General features: G+C 34.0%; 1 pseudogene; it reads right to left on the minus strand.

The window, feature by feature from the left end:
• Nucleotides 1-249: 249 nt before the first annotated feature.
• Nucleotides 250-5,781, minus strand: LOC110740712 (annotated as a pseudogene).
• Nucleotides 5,782-6,296: the final 515 nt, after the last annotated feature.

A 6,296-nucleotide genomic window follows, 5' to 3' on the forward strand; every position in this document is an offset into this window, starting at 1 on the left:
TATTTTTTCATAAAGGCAGGGTCATTTTTATGTGCCAGAGTAACTAATTTTTTTGAAAGTTGGTTGTTATAAGAGTCAAATTATATCATTTAAATACTGAATAATAAAATAAGGGCTAAATTTAAAGTTAGGTCCAACAAGGAATTTGGTTTGGCGAGTAAACATCTTCTTCTGGCAGAAGTGGTTTTTTTTTTTTTTTTTTTTTTTTTTTTTTTTTTTTTTTAATTTGCGGTTTTCTGTTAAAAGTTGCTTTCATGTATTTTTGAAAAAAATAAACTTTTTAGTTTAGAATAGTTTTAGATTTACAAAAAAAAATTGCAAGCATAATGCAGAGAGTTTCTATGTACCATCACACCTATTAACAATTTCCCCTATTATTAACATACTAGTGTGGTGTATTTGTCACAATTAATTGCTTTTCTCATTAGTTTGATGTCACTTGTTCTTGGGAGAAACACCATAGTCACCTGGCTGAGGAAGTATTTGTCAGTTTCTCTGCTATCAAATTACTCTTCTCCCCCTTCCCATACTGTGCTGTTTAGATGGAAGTCATTATGTACACCAACACTTAAAAAATAGGAAGTTATGCTACACCTGCTTGAGAACATAGTATCTACATAAATTATTATAACTCTTCAGATTCACAGATTTGTCTATTCTCTCCTAGTTACTTGCTTATTCAGTGTTTTATGTCAATGGATTCATGGATAATTATTTTATGCTTTGGTTTATAATCTTGTAATACTTTGTTTACTTTGCTATCTAAATTGTTTCAGCTTGGGCCATTGGGAGCTCTTTCAATTGACTCCTATGCCCCTCTGACATATCCCCTCTGCATCCTTGTGGGTTTTTTCTTAAAAAATAACCTCCTTACCTCTGAAACTATAAGATGCTCCAAGCTGTGTCTGCAATTTTAGCCAGATTTTTTTTTTTTTTAAAGAATAGGATCAGCTTCGTTATCTTCAACAGTGAATTAAACTTTAAATGAAATTAATTTTTAAACTAATTTATGTACAACTTAGTACACAAATTTGTGTACTAATCTAATTTGTGCACAAAATTTGTGTACTCTCTAATTTGTATACAACTACAGGTATTCTTGTACTTATGCATTAACATTTCTGAAATTCTGAAAATTAGTTATTTAGCATCAATGTTATTTAGTTGATTTATTGTTGCCTATGCTGATATTTAAAAGTGTAAATTGCACAAGAACACATGAACACAAAAATGTACATTCAGCCAATTATTAAAATTATGAAGACATGAAATATAAGTATTGGCAGTGTTTTGGGAAAAGAAAGGAAAACAATGTTCTAAGCGAAGGGGCCAAGAAATTGGTTCTGAGGATACGTGGCACCTTGATTGGAAACTTTCAGGTTCTACTTCTCCGGAGCTGTCTCTTCAAGTCTGAAGCCACTTGCCTAGAGCCACTTTTATTATAACTATTACTTACTTTAGGTAGGAGAATCTTAAGTTAGAACGCAGCTTCTCATTTTTATAAAATCTGCTGTTACCAATCTAGCTGTGAAGTCTGCCTTTGTGTCCGGCCAAATCTTGGTCACTGCCTCATAGAGCTCTGGTTCCTAGAACTTCGCCCTTGGTCTCTGTCTTAACTGTATGCCAAGAGGTCCAATTCCTTCAACACTGGCCATGCCTACTTAATAATGTTAGTATCACAATCTCTTAGCTTTGACTCAATACCTAGCTTCTTAACTGGGGTTTGACTATCTGCCAAGAGACTTCTCTACAGCCAAATGTCACGTAACTAAATTTTGTTGCATCTTTCATACAGTCCAGTTCTCTCTTTCGAGAGTCTTCAAACTGGCTCTCTGCCAACCGTCATTTACTCTGGAAAACTTGGGTTGTCCCGGTATAGGCCACTTGCTCACACCTCCCACCCACAGCTAATTAGATCAGGTGTTGGTTTATTAAACTTAAAGCAAACATTTTAACATTAATAGGTGATTCTAGAATTCCGACAAGTTTTCAGAAGACAAATATGGTGGATGTAGGGCAGAATCCACTTCAGAATCTCCTTTTTCGATTTCAGTTGTCCCCCTACTTGTACCTCCTAAAACCTGACATTTCTATTATAGACAAACACACCAGCACTCTCAACACAAAGGATTTGGTAAAATAGAACCCTCTTGTTCCAAAGGTTACCCTTGATTTACCTATGTGAATCCATTTAGTTTATCTCACTGGCTATATTTCAGAGATGTGGATAATGCCAAAATAGAGCAAGAGAAAGTGATGCAGTCCTTGCTGGGAAAAGTCAGAAAAATTAAACACCAGCATTCTATTAAATGATAAGTAGATGTAAGGCTTGTTTCTGCAGCTAAAAATGAAGCCAACACAATGGAAACAGAGACGCAAACGAATGTGGGTAAAACTGGATGCTGAAGATACCTTTTGAGCCCCACTGTCCAATTGCACTTGAAGCTACTCCTATTCCTTGAACATGTGAATATATGAGTTAATACAATTCTTTTTTGTCGGCTTCTGGTATTATCAGAAAAGGCAGGTAGCATAGTGTAAATGTTATAGATATTAGAATGAGACAAACCTGAATCCAATTTTGCTTTATCTAGTTATATGAATTCAGTGAAGTTACTTAGCCTTTCTGCAGATGTAAAATATACAATTTGCTCTTAATTCTACTTCAATGCAATATATGGTATTCTTGTAAAAATATTGTTTAAGATAGTTTGATTATTAAAGTGATAGTCTTTTAAAGACAGTTTAAAAATAGGTAATTGAGTAATTGATCTCGACTACAGGCTTAAAGTTGAAACCAAACTAAAAGTTTAATTAGTAATTTAAGTTTGATCTATTAGACATATAAGAGAAGTTTAAATATTTAGGAAGTTTGTTGTTATTGTTGTTGTTGCTAGAGAACTGAAATACATTAAAAAGAAATCTAAAATAATAACTTTAGAACTTTATTGTTTAAAATTTGATGATGTGTAATTAAATCTGGAAACAAGACTAACCATTCCTTAAAGTCCCCTTAGAAATCATTATTCAAATCCAATAAATTTATGTATAGAATAAAAAATTTGTAAAATGAGTTAAAGGTACAATTTTTTTTTTAATTTTAATGATTTTAATATTTAGTCTTAAACTTGAAAAATAATTCTTCTAAATTGTCTTTTAATTGTGATTTTATATCAAAATCACCCTCAAATGTATCAAAAACCTTGTGTCAATGTCACTCAATTCACTTACCTGTAAATAACTCTTTAAAAACAGAACTGTATAATGACAAAGTATGTCTGATGGATCATCTTTCCTTTTGTCTATTTTGTTTATAGGTGATATGTTTGCATGGTAAAAATGAAAAAAAAAAAAAACCTGCCTTATGAAGTACAATAAGAAATACATCCTTCATTTAATTACTTTTTTCAAAACACAACTTCTTTCCACAGCAATAGTGTTATCAGTCACTTGTGCATCCTCTAGCCTCAAAGATTTTCTGTGCATGTATATCTTTTGCTCATATAAATAGCACTGTATTATACCTTGCTCCACACCTCACCTTTCTTACTCAACAATATATCTTTCGAGATCCTTCCATATTGTTATGTATTAATAACCTCATCTTTAAAATGGCTGATAGTGTTTTAGTATGTGAATTTATCATTATTTAGTAGACCAATTCCCTGTTGATAGCTATTTAGGCTTACTTGGTTTTTCCTATGCTGTTACAAATAATATTTCAATGAATATATGTGTATGTACATAGCCATTGTACAAATAATTATATATCTGTTTTACATAGATACTGTCAGATTTTATCCATAGAAATTATTCCAATTTAGAACCCTACCAAATCCCACAAGATACAGATAAGATTGTATTTCCGAAAAGTTTTAACTGAATTCTTCACTATATGTGCTGGTTACCAAAGGGCCCTGTGTTGTATTTAGTTCATTTAAAAATAACAAATTTAATATTAAAAATAGTAATAATTGAAAGGGGTTCCTACATGTGAAGCATCCTATCATATTACATTTCTGTAAAGTTTACGTTACTGTCATATTAATCCTTTACAATAATAATAGTCTCACTTTCTTTTTAATAGATAAAAAATTAGAGCAATACAGAGTTCCTAGGGACACATAGCTTGAAACTGGTAAAGACTGTAGTCACTTCCTAAGAAGCTATATTGCATTGCTAATAAACTCATTTATTAGTCAGAAATTCTAAGTTATGTAGCAATAATAACTTCCAAATCTCAGTAACATTTGAAAGTTGATTTTCATGTGTGCAGTGCACAGCAGGTCCAGGAGATTCTCTAGGGAAGCTTTCCCTCTGTAATGCTCAGTGCCTCATCTCCACATCAGCATGTGCTTCCCTAATCACCAAGGCAGGGGAAGACAGTACATCTCTTTTTCTTTTTCTTTTTCTTTTTCTTTTCTTTTCTTTTCTTTTCTTTTCTTTTCTTTTCTTTTTTCTTTTCTTTTCTTTCTTTCTCTCTCTTTCTTTCTCTTTCTCTTTCTTTCTTTCATGCAAAGTTTTATTTTTAAACTTTTAAAATTTGAAAACAGCTAACCTACATTAAATAATACAGTTTCCGAAGCTGAACGTGCTCACTTAGAGCTTAGTTTTTCTGCCCCAAGTACAGACGCAATTTCCTAACACTCTTAGGTGGGAACACTACTGTTTGAAGATCTCTGATTAGATGAACTGATCGATTTCAGTTGGTAACATCCCTTTTCCTTCCTTAGGAAGAGTTGAAAAAATTCTACAATAGATGCATTTTCTTAGTTTTACACCGATAATTTCTTCCCAAATGTCTCCTGGGAGGCATAGACCATGTACAGGAATCCACCTTCATCCTTCTCACTCTCATAGGCCTCTGAGATTGGTGTGGAGGCGCTCACAATGCTGTGTCCCCCTTCATCAACAGGAAGAAGGCTTGAGTAGCACTGAGCTATAAGCGCTTTCTAATTATCTTGATGAGCTCACTCACGTTGACGTGGTCAGGTACAAGGAACCTCGTTTTATTCAGGACAGGAAGCTGCTTCTCACCCTTGTATCATTCTATTATCACCGGGATTTTGGTTGGATGCTGCACTCGAATAAGTCGGACATCTACCCTTCGTTGGAAGGTGCTGCGCTGCTCGAAGGTCTCCGATCGCATGGTGCTGGGGTCTGGACGCGAGGGTCCCGGCGGCTCCCAGGGCGGGGGTGGGGGCGGATGCGACTCTCCATCTTATTTTCTTCAAATGCTGTGGAGACATCATAGGGAACAAGGAAGTATAAACCTACTGATAATGATGATGGCAATAATGACAATAACCTTTTATATAGCATATCTGTGTACAAGTCACTGATTTTTGGGCTTTGCACATACAGTCATGCCCGGTCTGACGATAGGGGTACTTTGTAAGAAATGCGTCAGTAGGCAATTCTGTCTTTGGCAAACATCATACAGTATTTACACAAAACAAACCTACATAGTATAGACTACCACACATTTAGGCTATTGGGTATAGCCCATTGCTCCTTGGCTGCAAGCCTATACAGCATGTTAGTGTACTGAATACTGTAGACAATTGTAACACAATGGTAAGTATTTATGTATTTAAACATATCTAAATATAGAAAAGGTGGAGTGAAAATAGAGTATAACAGATAAAAATTGGCACACCTATATAGGGCACTTATCATGAATGGAACTTGAAGGACAAGAAGTTGGTCTCCATGAGTCAGTAAGTGAGCGATGAGCCAATATGAAGGCCAAGAACATTGTTGTACACTACTGTAGACCTTATAAACACTGCACACTTAGGCTACATTAAATTTGTTTTAATTTTTTCTTTAATGATAAATTAACCTTAGCTTACTATAATATTTTTCTGTAGAAACTTTCTTTTTAATTTGTTGATTCTTTTGTAGTAACACTTAGCTTAAAAACTAAACATGGTTTTATATCCTTATTCTATAAGTTTTTTTCTATATTGAAGTTTTATTTTTTATTTTAAAACATTTCTGTAAAATCTAGCACACAAGCACATCCAACTGCCTGAGTTTACACAGGGTCAGGATCATCAGTATCACTGTTTTGCCCCTCTACATCTTGTCCCTTTTGAAGGTCTTCAGGATCAGTAACACACAGGGAGCTGTCATCTCCCATGATAACACTGCCTTCTTCTGGAATACCTCCTGAAGGACTTGTCTGAAGCTATTTTATAGTTAACCTTTTTTTTTAATAAGTAAAAGGAGTATACTCTAAAATAATGCTAGATGTATAATATAGTAAATACATAAAACAGTAACATAGTCAT

The sequence above is a fragment of the Papio anubis genome, chromosome 9 (genome assembly GCF_008728515.1).
Source record: "Papio anubis isolate 15944 chromosome 9, Panubis1.0, whole genome shotgun sequence".
NCBI classification, from domain to species: Eukaryota; Metazoa; Chordata; class Mammalia; order Primates; family Cercopithecidae; genus Papio; species Papio anubis.